Here is an 18,143-nt window from a genome sequence, read left to right on the forward strand (position 1 = left end):
AGCCATCATCAGTTAGTTTCCACATAGAAATGCGTTAGAATCTACTATAGTTAGTCCACATAGAAATGTGCTAGAATCTGCTAACATGGTTGTCTTTCAGCTGTCTTACATTTACATGATTGCATTTAACATACACAAGCAACATTGTCCATATCATATTTTATTCATAAGCTTAACTTACTTAACCTGCATCTCATATATCTAACATATATTTGTACAGAATCTCATGCCACACAGTTTTAGCAGTAAAATTCATATACATTTCTCAAAAAATAAGCCAACTCATAGTTAACATTAATATATTGAAAATAAATTTCATTTCTTAATTAATTACTTAGAAAAATTCCTTTCCACTTCCATTCGTTTACTTTCACATATACATAACTATATAAACATTCCTAGGCTTAGAAAACATAATTTCATGGCTGGCATTTTAAACCCACATAATAATAACACATAATCCATTTTAATTCATGAAAAACTTGATTTAATATATAAATTTCCCCCTTACTTGACTTTCAAACTGCATTGGCAGGATCCCCGAATCGATACCCGCAGCATTCACTTGGACCCTGAATCCTAACTTAATTAATAAAATAAACTCCAATTAACTCAAATCTTAATAAAAATGCTCATTTACTACTTCCTAGACTCCAAATAACGACATTCCTTAAGACAATCCCAAAATAACTAACTTACCCTGATTTTGGGATGTTTCCCAAACCTCACAACCCAATGATTAGCTCCTATAGCCTTGAAAAGAATGATCCCACGAAACTCGTAGTGGTTCCGGATCATCAAATCGGGTCAAATTCGACTCGAAATTGAAGAGAGAAGGCTGGGAGGTCATTTTCTAGAGAGAGAACGAGAATTTGCCGAGTTTTCACGCTGAAAAATGAAAAAATTTCAATTTATAGGCAGGGTTTTGTCAACGAGACACGTCGATTCGTCGATGAGGCGCTATAGAACTTCATCGACGAGCTTAGAAGGACACTTGTCGACGAATACAGGACATTCGTCTACGAGGCCTGTTATTTTCTTCTAATTTCTTTCCTTTTTCCTTCATTATACATTAATCCATTTCATTTGTTATATTTTCTATTTACTTTAATTTCTGGGTCGTTACACGCAGTCCCCTTGGAACCACTGTCCAAGTTATTATCCTTGGGCTCCATTCTGAAAATAGGATAGGAATCAGTTAGAATTCCTATATCATACACAGTTAACACAATTATTGAAAGCTAATCATGTTAAGTATAACTCTCACGGGTCCAGGGTTGTCCTACCGCACCAACGCAAAACCATCAATGGTTTGTCATGATTTTATTGAAATCGATTCCAAGAAAAACACAGAATACCGTCAACGAATTCCTGCCTAGCTACAAGATAATCCTCGACCTACTCTACCCATTCACTACCTTCCTATACTTTGGTATGTACACATATTCACGCCTAACCAAGTCTATAAGACCTAACAACCTGGTTTTGCTCTGATACCAAGCTGTTATGCCTCGAACCCGCAGATGGGCTCCAGGTGTGAATTTAGTAACCTAACCTATCTCTGTATCAATTAAAACAGACATGATACTACACCAAATGAGGGTCCAACCCGGTGGGGTGCAGGTATAACCCATACACATTCACATACACATACATACACATCACATACGCAATGAAAATGTTCTTTCTAATACATACAATGTACCATACTAGAGTCTATACATAACTAGAGTCTATGCTCTAAAATGCAGTACATACCCCCGGGTGTCTACAAAACCCAACAATGACAACTCGGTTACAAAATCCATACTTACACAAGTACTATACATAGCTAACTCACAACCATGCTCTTGTTACGCTAGGATGCTAGTGACGGCTACCCGAGGGACCTGAAAAACATTTGTATAATCGGGGGGAGACACCTCTCAGTAAGGAAGAAGTAGGTTATATCAGTGTGTGGCATACAAGTGTTATTTCGACATAAAACATAACATGATACAGTTCCAATATTTTCACAATCTAGTTCCAGTATATACGATACAAAACATACGGTCAGTGTTGTCACACTCTTCAGCCAAAACCGGCTGCATTACATGGAGCACCTGATAACTTGTCATAAGCCAAAGCCCCACAGCGATATCATTGCTAATACGATGTCAACTCACACCCATCAGTGACCAACCAGAACAAACAAGTGATATTTCACACCCTCGGATATAGAGTCGGACACTCTCGCCCACGGTATTTAGCCGAGACATGGCGTTTGCCCACGGTAATTAGCCGACATAGCTATTTTATAAACCTGGAATATTTTACATACAACAGTTCATTCCACACTTATTTGGTATACAACAAATCATATCATTTTCAATTCGAGAATACAATTTAATACAAATATAGGTACGATCATCTCAATATCACAGTTTTATACAACATAGGATTTTCCAACAAAAATAGAGATGATACCCAATACCCCCAATTTTTTCCAAAATAGTAACCCGATAATCCCGTATTTTTACCTAATAGATTTTTCCAAATAAGTAGCCAAATCATACATACAATCGTAAACTATATGTTTACCGATTCTGATTTCAAAAATAACTAATATAAACAGAATCCCCTTACCTTAACCCGAATATCAAAACATGAATACAGCTCCAAAACTATGAAACTGAGTTCCCAAAACCTAAACATCAAAGAACTATACTTAACTATAATTCCTACTACTACATATATACCAAAACGAAAATGAAATCAGACCCTTACCTCGATTTTGGGTCAAAACCCGAAAATCCTTAAAACAAATTTCTGATCCACTATCCTCAAAGAGATTCTCCTCCTGATCTAGGTAGTAACGTCGGATCGTTGATTCCGGCAACAGACGACCCGAAATCCTAGAGAGAGAGAGAGTGTGTGTTCGAGTTCTAGAGAGAGAGAGAGAGAGTTTTTGGTTTCTTTTTCATTATGCAAAGCTAAAAGATATTTATAAGTAAGTTGACCCAGCCAGACTCGTTGATGAGATGGCATCCTCATCGACGAGCCGCCAAAGGAAGTTCGTCAACGTCAAGGTGAACTCGTTGACGAGCCTGAGATTTCAGGATTTCCCAAAATCCCTCGGTATCTCTTCGTCGACGAGCTACTAAATCTCTTTGCCGAGCTGCACAAGAGACTTCAATGACAAGAAGAGAAGCCCCGTCGACGAGCCCTACTAATTTTTACCCTTTTTAATTTTCCTTCTCTTTTCTCATTTATTTAATACACCTACCTCGGGTTGGGTTCTTACAACCTCCCCTCCTTACAAAATTTTGTCCTCAAAATTTGTAATCTCTCATTTACCAACTCAACAACATACCCAAACACATACCCGACTCTAAAAAAAAAAAAAAGTTGGTGGCCACTCATATAGTAGCCCTGTCCCAAATACATACGTACCATCACTCATGGCAGAGGAATACTGTGGTTACATACATACACTATCTCAGGAGCTCATAATATCACACTCTCCCCCAGGGACTAACCACACAACGTTACTACAATAGCAGAATATTACATACATTCATACCCATACCGATCCTACTACCAAGCTACTACTCAGAACAACTGTGGATATTTCCGGCATATTTTCATCTCTAACTCCCAAGAAGCTTCCTCAACCGCGTGATTCCACCATAGTACCTTCACTAACGGTATCTCCTTGGTACGCAGCTTCTGAACTTTATGGTCCAGAATTTGAACGGGTATCTCCTTATAAGCCAAAGCATCCCCAATCTCTAGAGATTCATAACTAATCACATGTGACGGATCCAACACGTACTTCTTCAACATGGATACATGAAACACATCATGGATCCTAAAGAGTGCTGGGGGTAGTGCAATCATGTAGGCTACCGGACCCACTCATTCTAGTACTTCGAATGGTTTGATATACCTTGGGCTTAGCTTGCCCTTCTTCCCAAACCTCATCACTCCTTTCATCGGAGTGATCCTCAGGAATACCTTACCCCCCACCTTGAATTCCAACTCACGGCGGCGAACATCAGCGTAACTCTTCTGCTGACTCTGAGCCGATTTAATTCTATCCCTAATCAAACCAACCTTCTTAGAAGCCTGTGGTACAAATTCGGGCCCTAATACCTATCGTTCACTGACCTCATCCCAATACAGAGGAGATCGACACCTACGACCATACAATGCCTCGAACGGTGCCATCCCGATACTAGCCTGGAAGCTATTGTTATAGGCAAACTCCACTAATGGTAGAAACTGAATCCAACTACCACCGACGTATAATACACAAGCCCGTAGCTTATCCTCCAAGATCTATATCATCCTCTCTGATTGTCCATCAGTATGGGGGGTGGAACGTTGTACTGAAAGTAAACTTCGTCCCTAGTGCTTCCTACATGCTCTTCCAGAATCGAGAAGTAAATCTTGGGTCTCGATCTGAAACAATGGACATTGCCACCCTGTACATTCTAACTATCTCCTGCACGTACAAATCTGTTAGCCTACTTAAAAGGTAGCTAACCTTCATCGGTACATAGTGAGCAGATTTTGTCAATCTGTTCATGATCACCCAAATTGCATTCTGTCTGTGTAGTGCTGGTCCAGTGACAAAGTCCATGGAAATATGTTTCCATTTCCACTTCGAAATATTCAATGGTTGCAATGGACCTGTCTGCCTTTGATGTTCAGCCTTTACCTGCTGACACATCAGACATTGCTTTATAAATCGAGCAATCTCCCTTTTCATGCCACTCCATCAGAAAGATTCACGCAAATCCTGATACATCTTCATACTACCTGGATGTACTGCATACAAAGAACGATGTGCCTCCTCTAAAATCGTCTTCCTTATCCCCTCCTCATTCGGAACACACAGTCTGTTTATGAATCGTAATACACCTCCCTCAGAGATGTAAAATATGTAGCCAGCCATTGCTGCACCTTCTCTACAATCTTGACTAACTCCGCATCATTAGCTTGCGTGGCTTTAATCCTCTCAAATAATGTCGGCTGGATCACCAAGCTAGCAATGAAAGCCTGATGATTACCATCCACCAACTCCACGCCAAAACTCTCTAGATCTCGTCTGATATGATACTAACCTACTACTGCAAATACTGACATGTGCTTTGACTTTCGACTCAACGCATCAGCTACCACATTAGCTTTCCCTGGATGATAGCTAATGGTGCAATCGTAGTCCTTGATTAATTCTAGCCACCTCATCTGCCTCATGTTCAATTCCTTCTGCGTGAAAAAGTATTTGAGGCTCTTGTGGTCAGTGAAGATCTCACATTGTTCACCGTATAAGTAGTGTCTCCAGATCTTCAATGCATATACTACTACCGCTAATTCCAAATCATGCGTAGGGTAATTCTTCTCGTACTCCTTGAGTTTCCAAGAAGCATAAGCAATTACCTTACCCTGTTGCACCAGCACACATCCCAAACCCTTCAGCGATGCGTCGCTATAAATCACAAAACCACCGTCCCCAGATGGGATGGTTAAATTTGGAGCAGTAACTAGTTAGTGTTTCAACTCCTGGAAACTATGCTCGCACTCGTTGGTCCAATTAAATCTCACACCAGATAACTTAGAGAATCCCTCCACGAACCGCCGGTAATACCCAGCCAGTCCTAGGAAACTCCAAACATCCTACACACTCTTTGGTTTCACCCAGTCAACCACTGCTTCTATCTTACCAGGATCAACTGAGACACCACTTTTCGACACAACATGGCCTAAAAATGTGACTTGATTCAGCCAGAACTCGCATTTATTTAGCTTAGCATACAACTTCTTTTCCCGTAGTACCTAAAGTACCAACCTCATATGGTTTTCGTGCTCTTCTGAACTCTTAGAATATACCAGAATGTCATCGATAAACACTACTACAAACTGATCTAGGTATTCGTGAAAAACCTTGTTCGTTAGGTCTATAAATACCGCCGGGGTGTTAGTCAACCCAAAAGGCATGACCAGAAAGTCGTAGTGACCGTATCTGGTTCGAAAAGCGATTTTGGCAACATCCTTAGTCCTAACTTTCATCTGGTGATACCCTGATCGTAAATTGATCTTCAAAAAGAACTGCGTTCCTTGCAGCTGGTCAAATAGATCATTTATACGAATCAACGTGTGTCGATTCTTCATTGTTACCTTGTTGATCTCACGGTAATCAATGCACATCCTTATTGACCCGTCTTTCTTCTTTACGAACAACACTGGAGCTCCCCAGAGTGAAACACTAGGTCTGATAAAGCCCTTGTCCAATAGTTCCTGCAACTGCTCCTTCAATTCTCTAAGTTCAGCTGGAGCCATCCGGTATGGAGCTTTAGAAATATGTGCCTTACCTGGAAACAACTCGATAGCAAAATCCACCTCACAATCAGGAGGTAAACTGGGTAAGTCTTCTGAGAATACATCTGAAAATTCATTAACCACTTGGATATCTTCAAGTTTTAGATTATCTCGAGGTGGTTCCTTCACACAAGCTAGGTACCCTTGACAACCATACAAAAGTTACCTTCTTACCTATATAGCTGATAAAATCTATGGTGTTGAATGCACACATGATCCCATGAACTCATACTCCTGCTCCCCAGGAGGTCTGAACACTACTACCTTCCTATGACAATTAATCACCACATAACTAGAGAATAACCAATCCATCCCCAGTATGACATCAAATCCACGCATGTCATACACAACTAGGTTTTTCGGTAGCAGCCTTCATTGAATAACCACTAGGCAGTTTCCTAACATCTTACTACATGTCGTCACACTCCCAGTCGGTGTAGCAAAAAACAACCACTCATCCATTACTTAGGTTTCAACCCCACATAGTTTTACAAAACTTGCAGATATAAAAGAATGGGCTGCTCCTGAATTAAATAAAACAACAACTCTATTCGAAAGCAATAACATGGTACCTGTCACCACATTTCCAGCATGTTCCACATCTACTAGAGTAAGAGAGTACACCCTCACTTGGACCATGTTTTCCTGATAATTTTCCTGAGGCATTTGATTACTTCCATGGTTCTGGCTCAGTGCAGGCATATCGCTCCTCTATGCCTGGCAGTTTCACGATATGTGGCCCGGTTTGGCACAGTTGTAGCAGTTACCCCAGAACGGCTGACATTCACCATCATGCCATTTACGGAACCTGGTGCATTGCGTGGAATATGGATCCCCCTGAGGACCCAGCCGTTCGGTATTCTGGCGATAACCCGAACCATAATTCTTCTTTTTCCACTGTCCCAGTTGAGGACTAGTCTGAGAACTAGAAGACACTGGCCTTTTCTTCTGTTCTTGTACCACCTCATCCCCCTGGAGGTCAGTTTAATGACCCGAAGAATAATGGTATTTAAATAATAATTAAGAGAGTGGAAAATGGAAACAGAAAAGAAAAGGGGGCACAACAGGCTTCATCGATGACGTTGCATACTGGGCTCGTTGATGAAGGTGTGCCTCATCGACGAGAAGATACCGAGAGGATGTTCTAGGAAACTCTGAATTTCATCGACGAAGGGGGGAGTTCATTGACGAATTTCCTCTTGACCTTGTCAAGGAAATGACGTGGCTCGTTGACGAATCCCATAGTATAAATAGCCTAAAACTCAGATTTTTACGCAGAAAAATCAGTAGAAATCTCTCTCTCTCTCTCTCTCTCTCCTCCCTATAGTTTCTCTCTCCTCTCTCTTAGATTTTGGCTCTGCTGTTCGCCAGATCGACGATCTAAGGCCACCACGACGCTCCTAGAGAAGTTCTCTCCAAATCTGCCGGAGCGGATCGTTGGTGGGATTGAGTTGAAGTTCATCCCTGAGTTGAGGTAAGAATTTTTATGCCAAATATGGTCTTTCCATAGTTATAGGAAATGTTATTCGCAGAAAAATACTAAAGTTTAGTTCTGGGAGTTGTTAATTCAGGGTGTTAAACGGGGAACCCTACGGGTGCGAGGCGAGTGGATTTTTAGGGGGTTTCGTCTTAGTGTCAGGTAAGGGAATAAACTAAAACATTTATTTTCCATGCAAATTATATTATTATTATTATTATTATTATTATTATTATTATTTATCAGCAAATTTATTTTCAGGAAGCATGTATAATATATATGAAGAAATTGGTAATAATGTATGTTTGGGAAAATATTGCTATTTTGTTGAAATGTATATATATTAGTATGATATGCCAGGAAATATGATTTTTAGAATAGAATGTATGGTTTATTTAGCATTGTGTGGCATGAATATTATTTTACCTAAAAAGTATTATGTTATGGAAATTTTACGAATAAAGCATGTTTTTACAGATTATGAGATAATGCAGAACATTATGGTTTCAAAATACATGATAAATGAATTATTTATTCAGAACGATATTTATGAAATGTTCAGCGCAAGGTTGTGATTGATAGCTGGCGCAAGGCTGTGCATGATATATGATTTCGACACAAGGCCTTATGTATGATTTTGGCGCAAGGCCACAAATATGAAAGTAGTCGGCGCAAGGCCGTATGTTTTTACGCTATTACAAAACATGCTATCAATCTATTTACATTAAACTGTATATTATCATGTATTATGTATTATCAGAACCTGGATGATTGTTCAATTCAGTTACAGGGGCACGGTACCATTGCTATACAAATAAGATATTATATTTAGACTTGTGCTAACCACCCCACAAGGGGGTGGGAGATGGATAGTCGATGTGGCTTTCAGTGTAGAGTTATAGATGTCCACCTGGTAGTCCAGACCAGGGTGTGGCGTGCCCATCGTACTTACATACATTTTTGACTCAGTAGTGGTAGGCCAGCCATTGTCGGGTCCCGCCTTCGAGCTGCACAACCCGTCATGGGGTAATACATGACTTCAGCTAGTTATACATCCTGGGTAAATTTTCAGTATTATCAGTTATATCAGACATTTTATGAACTGTATGATTTATTAGAAAATACGAAAGTATATGATTATTCAGTATGATATGATGAATGTTTTCATGTATATGAAATGTACTGTATATGTATAATTGCATCAAATATTCATGTTGCCACAAAGCTGTATTTAGTTTATTTTCCCTTAATGAGAAGTATCTCACCCTCAAACTTAATTAATTTTTAGGAAACCTAAAATGACCGGCGGATCGAGGCCGCCGTTGAGTCTATTGAGTTACCTCACTAAGAGGGTAAGTTTGGACTATAATTATAATTTTTGGATGTGAGATTCTAGACATATTTTTGTATAATTTTTGGGAGATGTATATAAACACAGTCTTTTGGTTTATAGTTAACTTTGGTATTATATATATTCTGTGGTTATCTGAATGATGATTTATATTTACTGTTACCTAGGTTCCGCTGTGTATGACAAGTGTCCCCGTTACCCACGGGTTTGGGTTGACTGTATTATTTAAATATGTTTTATTTTATGATAAGTTAAGCAGGTCGTTATAGTCAGCCTCAACTATAGTGGCTTTATCCACCAGAACAGAGAACCCCCGAATCTACAGCATTCCCACAAGCCGGCGGATGTCCTTCCTCAAACCCTTCTCGAACCTCTGAGTCTTCTCATACTCGTCAAGATCAAACACGACGTAAAACGAGATAGTTTAATATATCTGGCAGCATATCTCTGCACTGTTAGGGTTCCCTGAGTCAGGCTCGAGAACTCATCGGCCTTCGCATCACGAGTGGAAGCCGGGAAGTATCTCTCGAAAAATACCTCCTTGAAACGGCTCCAAGTCATACCAAATGAACCAGCTCTTTGCTTCTCAAGCAGACTCATAGCCATCCACCATCTTTCAGGTTCTCCTGCCAACTGAAAAGTAGAATAGAAGACCTTCTGCTGGTCAGTGCAGTGCAAAACTTCCAATATCTTCTTGGTCTTCTGCACCCAGTTCTCTGCTACTATCGAATTGGGTCCTCCCACAAATGTCGAAGGGTGCATATGGGTGAACCTCTCTATGGTACAACCTGTGGCTGTAGGAGAATGCTCATGTATCCTAACACTTCACCCGATCTCTCGCATGATCCGCTTCGTCAAACCCTGAGGCATAGAAGGAAACCCATCACTCGTAGTCCCCTTGGAACCACTTTCCAAGTTGTTATCCTTGGGCTTCATTCTGAAAATAGGATAGGAATCAGTTAGAATTCCTATATCATACACAGTTAACACAATCATTGAAAGCTAATCATGTTAACTATAACTCTCATAGGTCTAGGTTTGTCCTACCATACCAACACGAAACCATCAATGGTTTGCCATGGTTTTACTAAAATCGTCATTCCAGGAAAAACACAGAATATCGTCAATGAATCCCTGCCTAGCTACAAGACAAACCTCCACCTACTCTACCCATTCACTACCTTCCTATACTTTGGTATGTACACATATTCACGCCTAACCAAGTCTACAAGACCTAACAACTTGGGTTTGTTCTGATACCAAGCTGTCATGCCCTGAACTGGAAGATGGGCCCTAGGTGTGAATTTAGTAATCTAACTTGTCTCTGTATCAATTAAAACATACATGATACTACATCGAATGAGGGTCCGACCCCGTGGGGTGCACGAATACCCTATACACATTCACATACACAAACATACACATCACATATGCAGTGAAAATGTTCTTTCTAATACATACAACGTACCATACTAGAGTCTATACATAACTAGAGTCTATGCTCCAAAATGTAGTACATACCACCGGGTGTCTACAAAACCCAACAATGACAATCCAATTACAAAATCCATACTTACACAAGTACTATACGCAGCTAGCCGACAACCACGCTCCTGTTACGCTAGGACACTAGTGATGGCTACCCGAGGGACTTGAAAAACATTTGTATAATTAGGGTGACACACCTCTCAGTAAGGAAGAACTAGGTTTTATTAGTGTGTGGCATACAAGTGTTATTTCGACATAAAACATAACACGATACAGTTCCAGTATTTTCACAATCCAGTTCTAGTACATATGATACAAAACATTCGGTCAGTGTCGTCATACTTTTTGGCCGAAATCGGTCACATTACATGGAGCACCCGATAACGTTGCATTAGCTGAAGCCTCACATCGATATCGTTGCTAATACGGTGTCAACTCACACCCATTGGTGACCAATCGAAACAAACAGGTGATATTTCACACCCTCGAATATAGAGCCGGACACTTTCACCGTGGTATTTAGCTGAGACATGGAGTTTGACAACGGTAATTTGCCGAGACATGTAGAACAATTTTGAAACTCATGTTCCTATACCCCTCAGCCTACCGTAATAAGCTAACACAGCTGTTTTACAAACTTGGAACATTTTACATACAACAGTTCATTCCACACTTATTTGGTATACAACAAATCTTATCGTTTTCAATTCAATATCATAGTTTTATACAATATAGGATTTTCCAACAAAAATAGAGATGATACCCGAAACCTCTAAATTTTTCCAAAATAGTAACTCAAAAATCTTGTATTTTTACCTAATAGATTTTCCCAAATAAGTAACCAAATCATACATACAATCGTAAATTACATGTTTATTGATTCTAATTTCAAAAATAACTGATATAAACAAAATCTCCTTACCTTAAGCTGAATACCAAAACACGAAATCTATGGCTCCAAAACTACGAACTGAGTTCCCAAAACCTAAACATCAAAGAACTATAATTCACTATAATTCCTACGACTACATGTATACCAAAACGAAAATGAGATCCGACTTTACCTCGATTTTGGGTTAAAACCTGAAAATCCTCAAAACGAATTTCTAATCTGCTATCTTTGAAGAGATTCTCCTCCTGATCCACGTAAGAACATCGAATTGTTGATTCCAGCAATAGACGACCTGAAATCCTAGAGAGAGAGAGAGTGTGTGTGTGTGTGTTTGAGTTATAGAGAGAGAGAGAGAGAGAGAGAGAGAGAGAGAGAGAGAGAGAGAGAGAGAGAGAGTTTTTGGTTTCTTCTTTATTAAACAAAGCTAAAAGATATTTATAAGCAAGTTGACCCAGCCAGACTCGTCGACGAGCCACAGAAGGAAGTTCGTCGATGTCAAGGTGAACTCATTGATGAGCCTGAGATTTCAGGATTTCCCAAAATCCCTCACTATCTCTTCATCGACGAGCTACTGAATCTCGTCGCTGAGCTGCACAAGAGACTTCGTTGACGGGAAGAGAAGCCTCATCGACGAGCCTTGCTGATTTTTACCTTTTTTAAATTTTCTTCTCTTTTCTCATTTATTTAATACACCTACCTCGGGTCGGGTTCTTACATAAGAGCTTCATGCATCCGTATTGAAATCGATTGAAGTAATTACATAAGACTTCTTAAAATTTTGAACTTTCTAATCCCTAGTCTTCATGCATTTGCTTTGCTCTCAATATCTTCATGCATTTGCTTTGCTCTCAATATCTTCATGTATTTGCTTTGACTTCCTTCATAGTTCATTGACTTCATGCTTCAACAGTCTTTTAGTTTCATAAGATCTTCTATCTTTGATTTCGAGCTTTCAAAAGACTTTGTCAAGCACTTGTTCTTGAACAATTAAGTCTTGAATCATCACTTAATCAAATATATTAAGTTCCTTTACTTTGTTATCATCAAAACAAGATTGTAAGTCTTGTGAGGCCAACATAGGATTTGCGATTGTCAAGCCACTACAACAATGACAGACACTACAGTCGGGTCGATGCACTACAACTTTAATTTTGACTTTTTTTTTTTGTATTCTAGACTTTCTGAACATAATTATTTTTTATCTTTTAATTTGAATTTGTATTTGTATATATGTATTTGAATTTTGAATAATTTATGAATTTTAGGTTGTTTGTATTCTAAAATGTAGTTACAGGTTTTTACAGAAACTTTCAAAAAAAAAAAAAAAAAATTCAAAGTATTAGTGATGGTTTACAAAACCGTTACTAACAATAGTAGGATGAACTTTTAGTGATGGTTTATTATTCGTCACTAAAAGTCTAAAACTATCATTGTAGAATCACCATTTTCTGCGTTCAAATTCGTCACTAAAGGCACAATATTAGTAACAATTTTATAATTATTACTAATAGTGTATTATTAGTAACGGTTCTAGTAACCATCACTAAAAGCGTAACATTAGTGACAGTTTTTTGAGAGTCACTAATAGTCTCATATTAGTGACGGTTATTAAATCCATCACTAATACTTGCGCTTTAGTGATGAATTTGATCCAACCATATGTATGATTTATAGTGACGGTCATAAGCTATTAGTGACATTTTTTTTTCGTCACTAATACTTTACTATTAGTGACGGTTTAAATATTTCGTCACTAATAAGTATTAGTATCCGCATATATGGTGAGAAAGCTGGAATCATCACTAATACTGAAACAACCGTAACTAATACTATTAGTAATGATTTTTTGATTATTAGTAATGGTTTAAAATCGTCACTAATAACCCATTTTCTTGTAGTGAAATCCTTTGATAGATGTGGCCAACTATAAGGATTACGAGAATTTCATATGAGCCAATTATGTAGAAGAATATGAAGATCCCAAGCCCATTGTTAATGAAATTTTTAGTGATATTGGGAACAAAAATGTCTTAATGGTTACAAAAGTATCATGCATGCCAATTGTGTAAGATTGACTCCTTATGTTGAGGCTGGAATGATTAAAGTAAGACCTGATGTATCATGTTGGCACATTCAACGGTAAAACTATTGAGCTGAGTAAGAATCACTTTTTGTCTTGGCCTAAATATAGTATAGGATAATTGACTTTTATCCTCATTCTTGATTGGTCAAGCATGCTCTAAGGCTAACATACTTTGGGGAAATTGGTTATAATTTGATTGATTAGGAAACAGTTTACCCTAGAATATGAAGATCCCAAGCATGCTTTAAGGCTAAATGTTATGACTACTTATTTATAAGCATTAAATATAACTAATGGAGCAGCCATGTGGGCATTGCTTGTGCACCTCCTAGGAATATAGTGACAAGGGTCCAACCATTGGCTATGTGGTAGATAGAAAATAAAGAGGATTAATGTCTTATTGCCCAATCGTCTGATGATTTACAAAGGGCCACCCAAGTGAGATAGATAGCAGAAGTCAACTATAATTATTAGACTCCTTAATTAGTGTTTAGAAACATCTCAAATTTATGTTTACTATTTTCATGATAAGGATTAATGTCCTGAATAAATGATTTATAATTATAGAATTGATGTATGTTTGATCCGAAAGGGGTATGAACATGTCTAATTCTATTATAAAAGGACCTTCAACCAATTCACTTAATAATACAACCAGCCCAATGCTAAAAGACCCAGTGCCACTTTATTCTTTTCTCTCCCTCTCTCTTACTTTTAACTACCTTTGATATACTCTTTTATGTATTTTTCTTCCTTCTTCTAATCTAAGTTGTTCACCTCCTTCTCTTCTCCCTAATTTTTATAATTTCCACAACTTTGACGACTCTCACTACTTATTCCACAAGGTACCCTTTGTGCAATGTGGCATCGTCCTACAACTCTTACGAGGGTTGGCATAACAAGTTCATTATCACCAATACACCATTGCTATAACCAATCATCGACTCACTCCAATTTAAAAGGTGTTTGGCACTGTAAACCTCTACCTTTGTCCACTCATTTATTCTCTTCCTCTTTCTCATTCACCCCCCTCAAATCCTAGCCTTTGTGTGAATGCATGGTGTGAATGTGGAGTATATATGAAAGGGCATGCGAGTATATGCATAAATATATGATAGTGATTAGTGCTTGCATGTTTAGAGTGTGGTGTATACAAGTATGCATGATGGGGGATATGTGCATGCTTGTGTACATGTATGTGTATATGTATTCATGAATGAATGTATGCATACATATGGACATGTGAGCATTAATATGTATGGACATATGCATTCAGGTGAGCCTACGAGCGTATGTGTATGTGTATATATGCATATGCATGAATGTGTATAAAGTGCATCTACGTATATATGCATGTATGACTAGTTATGCATGTGCATAAGTAGTCATGTGTATAAATATGCATGAATGAGTGTATATGTGTGACTGTATGGCATGTGTATATATGCCTATGGGCATGACCATGGATGCATGAGTATGTATGGATGCATGTGTGTATGTGTATGCACATGGGTATGTATGTAACGACCTCAAAATTTATATCATTTTTTTCCTTTCTTCATATTATATATATATATATATATATATATATATATATATTATCTGATTTGATACCCTCTGCTATGAAACTCGGGCCTTAGCAGGCATCGGGGTAATCCTGTATGCAATATTCATACCTACGCAGTGGAAACATAAACCATGCATCCATACATACTATACAATACTAGAGTTCAATACATTCAGACCATAGTCATATGAAACAACTCCCTCCAGTATTACCTATCCCAAAAATACAAAACTCAGTCACAAACTCACCCTAAAACAAGGGCTATCAAGAAATCACTATATTTGCGAGCCTGATCAGCTCGCCTAGCTGGCTCACCTGAAAAATGGTAAAATAATAGGATGAGATGACGCTCAGTAAGTGGAAATATGCTATTACTAGTGCACGGCGACCGAGTCGTAAAACTATAATAATAGTATATAAAACTGCATGATCTGGTAAATCTGTAAAACACATATATCACATGTATAGTAACTTAAAATATATGTATCATCTGAACTTTCTATCATTCATACTGCTAATATCATACTATATATAACAAAAGCTATAAAATTGTATACATATACATAAATTGTGCTTTATCCGTGGAACTTTGTATGTCATGATTTGACCCCTTATGATAGGGTTGTGTAGCCCGTAGGCGGGACTTAACCTGGTCGGCCCTCCAGGCAAGTCACTATACTCTACACTACTTCAACTCGGCCAAACTGCATACTCTCTTAGACGCGGAACTGGTTGCTACCTCGTCAAATTGGCCCCCTCAACCCAGCGAACTGGGGAGCTGCATACTCTTTGAGCACGGTTAACGGTACCCACACACTATCTGAGATATGTGGTTGCACCCTATCTGTATTAGCAATGGTACCGTGTTCTGTATTCTGTATCTGTCTATAATATTTTCACAAGGATCTGATATCATATATATACTATACTCTTTATACTGTTTTCATTATGTTTCCAAAATAACCTTAACACCATAACTCTGTACCGCAAATTTTGTAATATCTGTAGCATCTTGATGCTATAACTGTATACTCTGTCTGTACTTTCTATTTGTATAATCTGTCTGCACTTTCTATTTGTATAATCTGTCTGTACTCTCTGAGTGTTATGGCATTTAGGAAAACATAGCTTTCTATATACACCATATATACTGTTCTATCTGTATACTGTTAAATGTCTGTCTGTGTAATCATCTGAGTAAAACTATATATGTATACATATTCTGTCTATATAAAAATCTATAAAATATCTAACTATATCTATATAGCTTGCTATACTGAAAACTGTACAAAACTTCATATTAGGTAATATCTACTTCGACCATACATACTTTAAAAATTTATATTTTGTAATATAATTGGTATACATGCATATATATAAATGTATAAAATTTTTGATAACATAAATGAATCTCCTAGCATTGCATATTTCCCTTACCTTATCTCTAAAAAGTCCCTACTGTACTCTAGCCCTATACCCGTAGGGTTCTCCACTCAACATCCTGAAAACGACATTCCACAGAACAAAACATAAGTATTTTCTGCATCCAACATTTCTTATAACTTTAGGGAAAGCATATTCTGAACAAAACACCTTACCCTGAATTTGGGACGAATTTCAAACCTCTTCCACCGACGATCCGCCTTGGTAGACTTGCATAGAACTTCGTCAGGAGCATCGTGGTGGCTTCAGATCGTCGATCCGGCGTGAAATGGGGTCGGGATCAAAGAGAGAAGGAGGGAGAGGCGTTTAGAGAGAGAAATGAGGTTTCTTGCGCTGAATTTTCATAAAAAAATCAGGTTTTCACTATTTATAGAGCCAGATTCATCGACAAGACACGTCATCTCGTCGATGAGTCCTTAAGTAATTTCGTCGATGAACACTACCTCCTCATCGACGAAATTCAGACTGCCCAAAAACCCCTCTCGGTATCTTCTCATCGACGAGGCGTGGCTTCGTCAATGAGGCCCTGTGTAAAAATCTTTCGAGTTATTATATTCAAAGTACAATGTCGTCGACGAACGCGAAGCTTTCATCGACGAAACCTACTGCCTCCTTCTATTTTTGTTTCCATTTCCCTCCCTCTTTATTATTTAAATACCATTATTCTTTGGGTTGTTACAATGTAAGTTCATGTATATGTATCTGCATGCAAAAATATGGGCGTGTGAGTGCATGCAAATGTGAGTACGTGCACAAGTGTGTAATATACATGTGAGCATGCATGCATGTGAATGTTTAATGTGTATGCATGCAAATGCATGCATGCATTTGTATGTTATAATGCTTTGGCATACATGTGTATGACTGCATACATATGAGTTTTCATGCATATGTATGTTTGCGTCCTTGTATGCATATATACATGTACATGGATGTGCGAATAAGTTTTTGAGAATACATTATTATAGTTATATATTGTTGTTATCGTAGTTGTTATGATAACAATTTAAAAAATACTTATATTTCCTTAAGTGCTTGTCTACTATCATTATTGATTTCATCAAAATCTTCCAAAAAATGTTCAAAGAAATTCAAAAAATCCCAAAACAATGGCACTAAGCTTTTGAATTTGTTGTGTGCGCATTGCGTCCATAATCCTTTTATTATATTGTGAGGGGCATTTTATCTACCACAATCAGAGTTATCTCATGAGTGTACTAGACAATTTGTGGGACACTTACATGATCGATCTTTGCATTTTCTTTTCTATTTGCATGATTTTTGTATTTTCTATTTTGTTTGCATGATTATTGTGGCTTTTTTTTCTCTAAGTTATTTAATGTGAAATTAATCTGAGGACATGACTCAAAATTAGGGTAATAGTGCCCTTTCGAGACTCTTAAGGTGAGAATGACCTCCGCAATGATGTAACTATTCAATATTTAAAGAGTTAGTAAATAAAATAAACATACAAGAGTC

The sequence above is a fragment of the Malania oleifera genome, chromosome 3 (assembly GCF_029873635.1).
Source record: "Malania oleifera isolate guangnan ecotype guangnan chromosome 3, ASM2987363v1, whole genome shotgun sequence".
NCBI lineage: Eukaryota > Viridiplantae > Streptophyta > Magnoliopsida > Santalales > Ximeniaceae > Malania > Malania oleifera.